General features: G+C 58.6%; 1 protein-coding gene across 1 annotated transcript in view; it reads left to right on the forward strand.

Moving 5' to 3' along the window:
- LOC140421285 (melatonin receptor type 1B-like) overlaps positions 1-12613 on the forward strand; it is a 204244-nt gene that overhangs the window by 39493 nt on the left and 152138 nt on the right. The gene's annotated exons all lie outside the window — the stretch shown is intronic.

Genomic DNA, 12613 nt, shown 5'->3' on the forward strand with positions numbered 1-12613 from the left:
AGAGAACTTCGCCAGCCAGAGAGATGAGTGCTCACTGAGTGCCGCCCACAGGACGTAACCTTATATCCGGAACCCTGGGAGATGGAGCCAGAGGTGGTGTCCCCCAGGGTTCCAAACGCGGTCTTAAAGGAGCATTACATGCATCGGTCTTAAAGGCATATTACCCATTCATCACATTATGTTTTGTGGCCAGGGTTGGACGTGACCATTGAGGCGTTGGCCCAGGACTGCCCCATTTGTCAGGAACATCAGAAGCACCCCGCAATGGCACCCTTACATCCCTGGAAGTAGCCAGGTCACTCTTGGGCTCACGTTCATGCGGATTTTGCCGGTCCTTTTTGGGGCCGATGTTTCCGATCATGGTGGATGCCCACTCAAAGTGGCCGGAGGTCCACAGGATGACGTCCATCATGTCCTGAATGACCATAGAGCTCCTGCGAACTTCTTTTTTAGTTCATGGAATACCCAAAATGCTCGTCATTGCTAATGGAGCCTCGTTTACAAGCGAAGAGTTTGCCACTTTTACAAAGTACAACGGGATGCACCATGTCCGCACACCCCCATACCATCCGGCGTCGAGTGGTCTGGCCGGGAGAGCTGTACAGGTGGTAAAAAGGAGGCTGAAGAAGCAGACTGCGGGCTCAATGGATACCCGGCTGGCAAGATCCCTGTTTTCCGACAGGACCAATCCTCACGCGGTGACTGGGGTGGCCTCCTACCAAGCTGCTAATGGGTCGACGGCTTCGCACGTGACTTTGTTTGCTGATGCGGATGTTTGCGCTACCTTGCACCATAGCCAAGAATCACAAGGACATTGCCCGGCTCAACGTCGACCTCTTCAACACCTTCGCCCGACAGCCTGTCTACATTCATAACTTTGCTGAAGCCGCTCGCTGGCTCTCTGGAATCATTGTTCATCAATTGGGTCCTGTGTCTTACCAGGTTCATGTTCGTGGGCGGTTTATGTGGCGACATCTGGATCATATCCACTCCCGGCGGTCTCCTCTTCATCAGGTACGGCAGCAGATCTCTTCTCCGGATCCTCCGGTTCCATTGCTCAGGTGGCCTGCTGCTGCGCCACCTTCATTTACCCATGACGCCGACATGCCTGACGTCCTGCCCCCAGACTCCAGAATGGAGACGCAAACGTCTGGGATCTCCGACACCGGTGTCGTGGTTCCACCGCTCTCGGCCGGTGATTGGCCTAGGCGTTCCTGCCATGAGCACTGTTCACCGGCAAGATGCAGGCTGCCCTCTCGTACCCCTGGGCTCATGGTGACCTGCAGGAGCGCAAACGTCTTAGTCATTCGTCTGCTGCCAGGGCTGCACTGGTTTTGATCTCCCTCTTCTTCTTCGGCAACAATTTTTGCGACGTTGTTGTCTTCTCCTCAGAATTTCCCTTTGTGGGGGGTCTTCAGACTTTGGGGGAGGAATGTAACAATCTGCACAGGCCATATGGTGTGGGGATGATTGTGTTCCCTGTGTTCCCAGAGGAGTACGACCTCACCCGCTGGGGTGGGGTATAAATCGTCGGCCAGTGTGGAACCGGCCGACAGGAAGCGAGTTCCTGGTGAGGCTCTATTCGTACTCATCTATATAATTGTTGTAAAATAAATGTTGTTTACTTTGGTCTCTCCAAGCCGTACTAACGTCGTGAGCTTCCCAAAGACCCAGGGTTTCCTTGGTGACACAGGCAGTAGACATTTGTTCCCGTGGTTACTACTGCAACAATGATATTTGCATGACTCCGGCCTCAGTGGCTTCAGACAATAAGCCATAATATGTATCGACTCTTTAAAAATAATTTAATGTGATTATGGGTGTCGCTAGCTAGGCCAGAAGTTGTTCCACCTAATTGCCTTTGAGAAGGTCGTGTTCAGCAGTCTCCTTGAACAGCGGCAATCCATGAGATGTAGGTACATCCACAGTGCTGTTAGGAAAGGCGTTCCAGGATTTTGACTCAGTGACATTGGAAGAACGGCGGTTATAGTCCCAGGTCAGCATGCAATGTGGCTTGGCGGGGCACCCTACCTAAGCCCAACCTCCACCCTACCCCCGTGACGCCACTCGGGGCAATTTAGCACAGACAATCCACCTTTTGGGGACTTGTGGGAGGAAACCGGAGCATCCGGAGGAAACCAACTCAGACACGGGGAGAATGTGCAGACTCCCCACAGTGACCCAAGCCAGGAATCTGGGACCCTGACGCTGTGGAGCAACAGTGCTAACCACTGTGCTACCGTGCCGCCTCTTCGAGGCTAGAAACCTTCTTACTTACATAAAATATGAACACTATGGTTCACAGAGAAAACAAGACGGTCCAGATCTTCACAAGAATTGTACATTCCTTGCTTCAATCTCAGCCTTATGGCCTGCCTGGATATAGAAAGTGTAAATTCTGCGTTTCCCGTCTGCCTCGTTCAGTCCATGCATCAACCGTAATGAGGCATGAACCTCCGAAACTGTTGCTTAACCTGACTGGCTGAATTAGCCCTTTGATTGACGTTGGGTGGGCTGCCAACAGTCGGGCACACCCGCCAAGTGCAATAGGACCATGTGGAATCCCTCTCAAAGCTCTATTTCACGGGACATCGGTAGTGCCGGGCACCCGCACTGGCGCCATGAGATTCAAACCACGAAACACTTCAGCCTTTAGTGACTTAAGTGACTCAGTTGGCACTGGATGAGAGCTCCCTCTCCTGTATGACTATAAAGATCTAATCACATGTCAAAGCAATGGAAGGTACCTCCTGAATACGCTTCTCTAAATTAATCAGTCCCACTATCCTGCAGCCTTTATGGAGGAAGCATGTCACCACTTCATGATGGATGACAGAACGCTGCTTTTAAACTCCTTGCTATGGACAAGTGTTTGCATTGTTAAGGGTCAGTAAAGCCTTTAATCTTTGTCAATTTTAAAAGCAATGCAAGACTTTATGTTACTGTTTCACCTTCATTATGAAGAAATCTGATTTGTTGGTTATAGCATCTGGTCGCTGCCGGCGGGTACTCATCGCGGAGGCTTGGATGGCGGCCCGTGGGTGGGGGGGGGGGCTCCGTTCCCGGGGGGGGGGCTTCAGAGTGGCCTGGTACGTGATCGGGACCAACCGGTCGGCGGGCCGGCCTCTCTGTCGGCGTGCCTCCTTTCTTCCGCCGGCGAGCCTGGATCCATCCGCCATGTTTTTTGCGGGGCGGCCTGGGGGTGGACGGCCACTGCCCCTGCGCTTGTTGGCGCCGGCCCAACTGCGCATGCGCGGGACGCAAGGCGCCGCATCTTTTACGCGACGCCGGGTCTCTGACACCGCGCCGAGGCCCCGCCTCCGTAAATCGCGCGACGCCCCTGCTAGCCCCACGGAGGGCGGAGAATAGGGGTCTGGGAACGGGCGCCGACGCCGGAGTAAAAGACTCCGGTTTTTACTCTGGTGTCGGCACCGAGACTCCCGCTGGGAGAATCCATAGAGTTCTTTTTGTGTGATCAAGAAACTCCGCACCTTGATCAGTTAATGAAAATTAACTGGACTAATTTTTTCATCTGTCCATGGGGTTGTGGGCTGGCGTTAGACTAGGCCAGCATTCATTACCCATCGCTAATTGCCCTAGAGAATGGGGTGACGAACTGCCTTCTTGAACCGCTGCAGTCCCTGTGTTGTAGGAAAACTCCTGTTAGGGAGCTGTTAGGGAGGCATCCAAGTTAATGATGATCGATGATTGATATTTATTGTCACATGTACTGAAGTACAGTGAAAAGTATTTTTCTGCGGCCAAGGGAACGTACACAGTACGTACATAGTAGACAAAAGAATAATCGACGGAGTACCTGATCAGTGGTGCATCAACAAATAGTGATTGGTTACGGTGCGGAACTAGGCCAAACAAGAGCAGCATAGGGCGTCGTGAATAGTGTTCTTACAGGGAACAGGGGCGTCATTCTCCGACCCCCCAGCGGGTCGGAGAATGGCCGTTGGCCGCCGTGAATCCCGCCCCCGCCGGTTGCCGAAGTCTCCGAAGGGAGAAAAGTCGGCGGGTCGTTAATGGCGCCGCTGATGTCGGAGAATGGCACGGGTCTGCGCAAGGCAGCCGATTTTCGGCCTGCCGATATTCTCCCTTCCGGATGGGCCTAAGTCCCGTCGACGTGATGACCGTTCATGTCGACGTAAATCAAACCTCCTTTTCATCGGCGTGAACCTGTGCTCCAGGTTCACGCCGACCAGCGTGGAGGTGAGTGACGGCCTGGGGGGTTGGCCGCTGGGCAGGCGATGGCCTGGCCGCAGTCTGAATGTGTGGGGAGAGGTGTGTCTAGGGTTGTGTGCGTGTGTGTGCGGCGGGGCGGGGTGGTTAGAGTGGGCTGGGCTCCGGGGGAGTGCCGGGAGGGGGGTCCGTGCCGGGGAGGAGGATGGGGTCCGTGCCGGGGAGGAGGATGGGGGGGTCCGTGCCGGGGAGGAGGATGGGGGTGTCCGTACCGGGGAGGAGGTTGGGGGGGTCCGTGCCGGGGAGGGGGATGGGGCGTCCGTGCCGGGGAGGAGGTTGGGGTCCGTGCCGGGGAGGAGGATGGGGGGGTCCGTGCCGGGGAGGAGGATGGGGGTGTCCGTACCGGGGAGGAGGTTGGGGGGGTCCGTGCCGGGGAGGGGGATGGGGCGTCCGTGCCGGGGAGGAGGTTGGGGTCCGTGCCGGGGAGGGGGATGGGGGGTCCGGGCCGGGGTGGAGGATGTGGAGTCCGTGCCGGGGAGGAGGTTGGGGTCCGTGCCGGGGAGGGGGATGGGGGGTCTGTGCCGGGGAGGGGGATGGGGGGGGGGTCCGTGCCGGGGAGGAGGATGGGGGGGTCCGTGCCGGGGAGGAGGATGGGGGGGTCCGTGCCTGGGAGGAGGTGGGGGGGTCCGTGCCGGGGAGGGGGATGGGGGAGTCCGTGCCGGGGATGGGGGGGGGGTCCGTGCCGGGGAGGGTGATGGGGGGGTCCGTGCCAGGGAGGGGGATGGCGGGTCCGTGCCGGGGAGGAGGATGGGGGGGGTCTGTGCCGGGGAGGGGGGGTGCGAGGGCAAGTGAGTTTGTCCACCTGGCCAGGTGCCAGCCTCCAACAGTTGGACCCATGCGGTCCATGCCACCTGGCTGGGGGGAAGGAGGGGACATGGGCAATGATGACATGTCGTCGTTCCCCGCCCCCCCCCCCCCGCCCCCCACCAGGCCGTCATGTTTTCCGATCATCCAGCGATGTTGGCCGCCGTGGCGGCAGCCGCTAATGTCCATGTTGCCCTGGATGAGGAGGAGGAGGAGCGTGCCAGAGAGGCGGCGCAGGCTGCCGCAGAGGGGCAGGCGGCAGCCGCCCAGGCTGGAGGGACACCTGACCGACAGGACGAGGAGGGGGAGGAGGACGTCGCGGCCCCACGGCAACGGAGGCACCCGAGGGCGCTCCGTGTGTACCGGCCCCAGCAGTCATACCAGGACCTCACGGACCGGGAATGCAGGAGGAGACTCCGGATGAGGCGGGAAACCGTGGCACACATCTGCCACCTGCTGGCACACCTGTCACCGCGTGGCACTGGCGGGGGACACCCTCTCCCCGTGTCCGTCAAGGTTACGGTGGCCCTGAACCTTTATGCAACGGGGTCATTCCAGGCACCGAGTGGGGACCTGTCCGGCATATCGCAGACATCGGTGCATCGGTGCATCCGGGCAGTGACAGATGCCCTATATGCCATGGCGCACCGCTACATCCGCTTCCCTGTGGACCGGGCCAGCCAAGATGCCCGGGCCATGGGCTTCTCTGCCGTGGCCGGGTTCCCCATGGTCCAGGGCGCGATTGATGGGATGCACGTCGCCGTGCGGCCACCTACAGATAACAGGGCCGTGTTCACCAATAGGAAGGGGACCTATTCGATGAACGTACAGGTGGTCCGCGACCACCGCATGATGATCCTGCAAGTCTGCGCCCGTTACCCAGGCAGTGTACACGACTCATACGTGTTGTCGCGGTCATCCATCCCCAGCATGTACAAGGGACGCCATCCCCGGCTGAGGGGCTGGTTGCTGGGCGACAGGGGCTACCCATTGCAATCGTGGCTGATGACGCCTATACGGAGGCCACGCAATGAGGCGGAGAACCGCTACAATGATGCCCATGTAGCGACAAGGGGAGTGATAGAGAGGTGCTTTGGCGTGCTGAAGATGCGTTTCAAGTGCCTGGACCTCTCTGGGGGCGCCCTCCAGTATCGGTCAGATAGGGTCGGCCGCATCATTGTGGTGTGCTGCGTCCTGCACAACATAGCCCAGCAGAGGGGCGATGTGCCGCAGGCAGAGGAGGGCGGAGTGGAGGAGCAGCAGGAAGAGGCGCAGTCCTCCCCAGATGAGGGGGATGGGGGCAATGGTCAGGGCAGACGGGGTAGACACAGGCGGGTGGCTGTCCACCGTTACCGGCTGGCCCAGCGGGCACGGGACAGACTGATAGCCGCCCGCTTCACTGACTAGATGGGCGTGGGAATCGGGTAGTATGGCCACAGACCGCACACCATGGCAACAGCCGACCACCACACCCCCCACCCATCCACCCACCCAGCACCCTCACCCGCCTCCCCAACCCCCCCACCCAACACGCTTGCACACCACCCCCCCATTGCCGATCCACCTGCGGCACAACGGGCCGGGCTCACACAGTTGCGGGTGGACGCGTGTCTATCGCAGGCCATGGAGGATGATGACAACCCGCCCTGCGGTGAGCTCCTGGCTCCACTATGTCTGACCCATGGCCACAGTACCACCATCCACCCGGACCATCCCTGCATGCGGCTGTGACACTGCAGCGCACGGTCCCGTCCTCTGCCCAGGGGGATGTTGATGGCGGCCCAGGGGGAACGGGGCAGACTCACCTGGGGCTGAGGTAAGACCACCCCTCACACACACACTTGCGCTCAACGTACATGACACCCCCGCATGCTTTGGACAGAGCACAAAGGCAGCTTCTGTAGGTGTAACATTGACTTTAATAACCAAACGAGTTCATGCACGTGCCCTAGCCCCTAAAACTCATCTGTGCCCTGCACCCGTGCCAACTTACTCAGCGTCTAATTGTTTGGCCTTACGGGCCCTTTGACTACGTCTACGTGGTTCCCCAGACGGTACAGCAGAACTGGAGGTGGACTCCTGTGATTCCTGCCCTCTGACACTGGATCCCTTTGGCGGCCGTTTCCTGGGGCGTCCTGGCCTAGATGGGCCAGGCTGCGGCCCGGGCGACTGGGATGGCGAGCTGCCAGCCTGTCCTGCCCGTTGCCCACCCGATGCACCTGGGACGAAAGGGGGGGAGTCCGAGGTGTCGCGGTGTTCCGGGACCTCCCCTACATGGGGAGCCGGGACGGACCACACCACCTCCTCCTCCCTCGGGGTGCCCGATGGCCCCCAGGCCTCTACATGGGTGGGGGATGCGAACGGACTGGCCATCCGACGCCCCTCCGACATCTGGCGCTGCCAGTCCTGGAGGCCCGTGCTGGTATCGACAGGGGTCTGCAGGTTTGCAGCCATGGAACCCAGGGGGTTGGCAAACCCTGTCTGTGACAGTGCGACGCCGGCTAGCACATGGCCACTGGCGCCGATGCCCTCTGCAGAGACTGGGCCATGGCCTGCTGAGACTGGGCTATGGTGTTGAGCGCCTCTGCCATCTGGCGCTGGCACTGGCTCATGGTCTCCTGTGAGAGGGCAGCCATGTCCTGGGCCACAGTCGCCGCCTGCACGGAAAGCCCCAGGCCTCGCAAACCGTTCCCCATGTCTGACACCGTCGCACCCATTGCCTCCACCGCGGACGCCACCCGTGCGGTGTCAGCCTGGGTGGCACGCATGACCGGCACCACTCCCAGCTCCTGGACGCGGGTGGACTCCTCCACCTGCGACTGCAGCCGCCGCAAGCCGCCCGTCACGCTCTTCGCTCGTCTCCGGGTCGGTGGTTGCATCGGATCTATGTGTGGGTGTGGTAACTCCAGGAACCCGGGATCCATCTGGGCGGCAGATGTTCGCTTGGGTTGGGCTGCCCTCCGACCGCCCGGCCCCTCTGCTGCTCCTACCTCCACCTGCTGTACCGGGACGGCTGTGTTGTGCGCACCAGTGAGTGTACCAGACGCCTCATCACTAAAGTGCCCGACCGAGGTGAGTGTTTCTGCGATGGTGGAGGGTGTTGGTGACAGCAGTGGCGTTGTGTCGTGCTCTTCGTCCCACTCTGAGTCCATGGCACTTTGGGGTGGGGGTTCGTCTCCACCCATCCACTCTGAGTCACTGTCCGGTATTTCGTCTTCCTGGGTAGTGCTGTCCCGGGTAGGGGTGTCCTGGGTAGTGCTGTCCCGGGTAGTGGTGTCCCGGGTAGTGGTGTCCCGGGTAGTGGTGTCCTGGGTAGTGGTGTCCTGGGTAGTGGTGTCCTGGGCAGTGCTGTCCCGGATAGTGGTGTCCTGGGTAGCGGTGTCCTGGGTAGTGGTGTCCTGGGTAGTGGTGTCCTGGGTAGTGGTGTCCTGGCTCATTTGTGACGGGGGCCTGTGGCTGCCCCCCTCGTCGCTGGGTGGTCGCTCCCGCACGTGACGGGGGTGTCGTCTCCCTGTTGCTCCAGGTCTCTCCGTCTCCCGTGGTGTGCGAGGGGCATCCTGCGGGCGTCGCATGCTGGAGGGTCCGGGTCTCTCTGTCTCCCGTGGCCTCCGAGGGGCATCCTGCGGGCGTCGCATGATGGAGGGTCCGGGTCTCTCTGTCTCCCGTGGCCTCCGAGGGGCATCCTGCGGGCGTCGCATGCTGGAGGGTCCGGGTCTCTCTGACTCCCGTGGCCTCCGAGGTGCACCCTGTGGGCGTCGCATGCTGGAGGGTCCGGGTCTCTCTGTCTCCCGTGGCCTCCGAGGGGCATCCTGCGGGCGTCGCATGCTGGAGGGTCCGGGTCTCTCTGACTCAAGTGGCCTCCGAGGGGCATCCTGCGGGCGGTGTGCATCTGCGGGGATGCGTGCCTGGACGTTTGGTCCTGCGATACACAATGAAGCATGCATGGTTAGACACGCAGGCAGTGATCAGGTGATATGGGGGAGGGGGATATAGGGGAGGGGGGATATGGGGACGGGCTGTCGGTGGCTCACTTGCTACTACGCCCCCGACCTCTGCATCAGCAACCTCCCGGTCCTCAGGTCCGCCAGCCAGTTCCAGGGCCCTTTCCTCGTGTTCGTTCAGTGGCCTCTCATCAGCAGGGCCTCCTCCAGTCCTCACATGCTCCCTACTGTTGTGTGCGCGCTTCTCCTGTGGGGGTGGGGGGTGGGTGGGGGTGGTGGCAGGGGTAAAAGGCAACACTGTTAGGCAGGTATATGAATGCACGCCATCGGTTGCGCGTGCATTGCAGAGGTTAAGGTTAGGGCTGGATTCACTTGGGAATATGGGGGATATGGGGGAGGGGGGAGATATGGGGTAGGGGGGATATGGGGAGGGGGATATGGGGAGGCGGGATATGGGGAGGGGGATATGGGGGAGGGGGGATATGGGGGATATGGGGGAGGGGGATATGGGGGAGGGGGGGATATGGGGAGGGGGGATATGGGGGAGGGGAGGATATGGGGGAGGGGGATATGGGGGAGGGGGGATATGGGGGATATGGGGGAGGGGGGATATGGGGGAGGGGGGATATGGAGGAGGGGGGATATGGGGAGGGGGATATGGGGGAGGGGGGATATGGGGAAGGGGGGATATGGGGGAGGCTCACCCTGCCTGCTCTGACGAGGTTGTTCACCTTCTTGTGGCATTGGGTGCCTGTCCGTGGTGTCAGGGCCACAGCGGTGACGGCCTCTGCCACTTCCCTCCACAGACGCCGGCTGTGGCGTGGGGCAACTCTGCGGCCGTGCCCGGGATACAGGGCGTCCCTCGTCTGCTCCACTGCATCCAGGAGCGCCTCCACATCCCGTGACTCGAACCTCGGGGCTGAGTGGCGGCCAGCCATCCAGTCGGGTGTTCCGTTCGGGTGTTCCGGTCGGTTGGGGGGGGAGCAGCGCGGCCTTATGAGCCATCACGCCGTGCGGCGCGTATGACGCTGCACGGCGTGAACCACTGCGCAAGCGCGGATCCCGTTACGTCGCTGCTAGCCCATTTCGGGCCGGAGACTTTCGACCCATTTTTCCGACGTGACGCAAGTCGGATTTGCGCCGTTTTTTGCGCCGATCGGCGGACTTTGCGCCGATAACGGAGAATTTCGCCCCAGATCTGTCTGTTGTGTTACGTACTCTGGGATAACACAGGCTGCAACTGGATGCAGCTTTAACCAAAAGATTCTCCAGACCTTGAAGTTAGTTCAATCTGATTTATTGAAACAGTAGCACAGTTAGCACAGTTCTCTATGAGTTCGACTCTCTGCTAACCTAAGTGTGGTTACTCTGTCTGACTGAACCAGACTAGCTCTTAGCCACATGCTGGAGGTGTGATACTGTACATACACCCTGACTCACTCTGTAGATGTTCATCAGTGGAAAGAGGTGGAGTGTGAGTACCTTGTGCCTTTTATAGTGAGATGCCACCCCTGAGCGTCCTGCCTGCTCATTGGTCATGTCCTGTTCTCTGTGTTCATTAGCTGCCTGTCTGTTCCTATCTGTATATCATTATCTGCATGGCTGCATGTCATGACACAGTCCAAGGGAGAGTCGTTGAGGAGTCTAATAGCTGTGGGGAAGAAGCTGTTCCTATGTCTGGTTGTGCAGGTCTTCAGACTTCTGTATCTTCTGCTAAGATAAGTTCAGGGCCCTGAGGAACTCTGCTCTGACCCCAGTCAGATCCACTCCCTACAACCCTCTGCTTGACATAAATTCAACAAAAACAAAAACTACGCGCATTTATTTGGCACTTTCAAACACCAAGTAAAACACCAAAAGGCACCTCACTGCCATGTTACCATACAAGATTTGACACTAAGACACATAAGATATTAGGGAAAATACCATAAGCTTGGTCAAAGGGGCAGTGTCATGTTCAATTGTTCTCTGTTTGAATATGTGAGTCTGTTACTTTTGGTTCTCACTGTGCTTGATGGGTGTGGACTTAGAGAAAAGTAAATAAATCTGTACAAAGAGATGGTCAGCACCATGGAGTAGACATTTTGGGTGTGATTCTCCCAAGCAATATCTAATTTAATTTGTGGTGGGTTTTTCAAGCCCTTTCCCACCTGTGAGTTCCCACTGCTATTCAATTACACTTAGTCATTTTTGGGGCCCTGGGGAGTTTCTCGCCGGTTTAGGCCACGCTTAGACTGTTTTTTTTAGCACTGGGGAGCTGAGCTCCGAGATCAGCGGCTGGATTCTCCGTCCGCCACACCATGTTTTCTGCCTCGACCCGCTGGCGGGATGCCTCCGTTACACCGGCTGGTCAATGGGGTTCCATTGTGGGGCAGCCCCACGCCAGCGGGAAATTCCGGGCTGCAGGCCAGCGGAGGAGAATCCCGCCCCAGGCTGCCATTTCAAAGGGTGCCCCGATCTCTCAGTGAGCTTGTGGGTCCCCCACACACCTCCACCCATGGGCAATGTCACCCCCCCACACACATGGACACAACCCACACCCCCCCAAGTGAGGACACCCCGTTATGGGGCACCTGGGGGTCCACTCCTCTTCATGCCCTCCAAGCACCCTTAAAACACCCCCTGACTTCTAGGACCCTCACCGATCATACCCCCAACTCCCATAGGCCCCTTCTTACTGCCATGCACTCCCCCACCCTTTCAACCCCCCCCCTCACCCTTGTTTCATGGGCATGGTCCCCCTCACCCCCTAGACCCTTGGCAGTACCACCGTCCACTCAGGCACCCTTGCACTGTCACCCTGGCACTCGGGCAGTCCTCTTGCCAGCTTGACAGTGCCATCTGGGCACCTTGCAGTGCAGTTGGACAGTTGGGCAGTGCCAGTTGGGCAGTGCCAAGATGTCCACGTTCAAGGGGAAGGGCCAGGCAGCCATCCTGCACTTACCCTGCCCACCCAGGGGTGTCCGATGGCTGGGGAGGCCCCGGGTGCTGTTCCGCCTGGTCCACGCTTGTTTGGACCAGCACTGATCGGTGCCTGGCTGCAGTCTCCTTACGGAGGCCAGAGAATCTAGGGAAGCCGGTGGATTCCGGGCAGGTAGGTCGTAAGTAGGTTTACGATCTATTTCTTCAAGTGTCATTCGGTCCCCCATTTGGGGAAGAGTTCCCTACTCCGATATCTCGCGGGACTCCGTGAATCTCACAGGCGTGGAGGCTGTCTGGAGGCTCGCTGCAGGCGAGGTGTAGGGGAGGAATTATTGAGTTGGGCCTTGACAGTGACAGCTCGGCCATTAATGGTAAGGAAATTAACTCTGTTGTGTTCTTTACTATTAAAGTTGTCCACTTCTGGTAGCATGTTGTTCTCTATTTTAGCTTTACATGGATGACTTGGATGCGTATAGTTGAATAAAGAACACAAAGCTATGTTAATGAACAAAACTATAATTTATTACTCTACTCACTAAGATTTGTTCACATTCCTAAATTAGAAGGTTTCTTTCTCAATCTAGGCTATCTCTAACTAGAGGACTTATAACTCATGGCTCACCATCTTATCCCAGAATCCCCCGAGTCACATGATATATATGACTGTTCTGTGGTTCCCTCTAGTGGTAACAAGTATT

Source organism: Scyliorhinus torazame, chromosome 5 (genome assembly GCF_047496885.1).
Source record: "Scyliorhinus torazame isolate Kashiwa2021f chromosome 5, sScyTor2.1, whole genome shotgun sequence".
Lineage (NCBI taxonomy): Eukaryota > Metazoa > Chordata > Chondrichthyes > Carcharhiniformes > Scyliorhinidae > Scyliorhinus > Scyliorhinus torazame.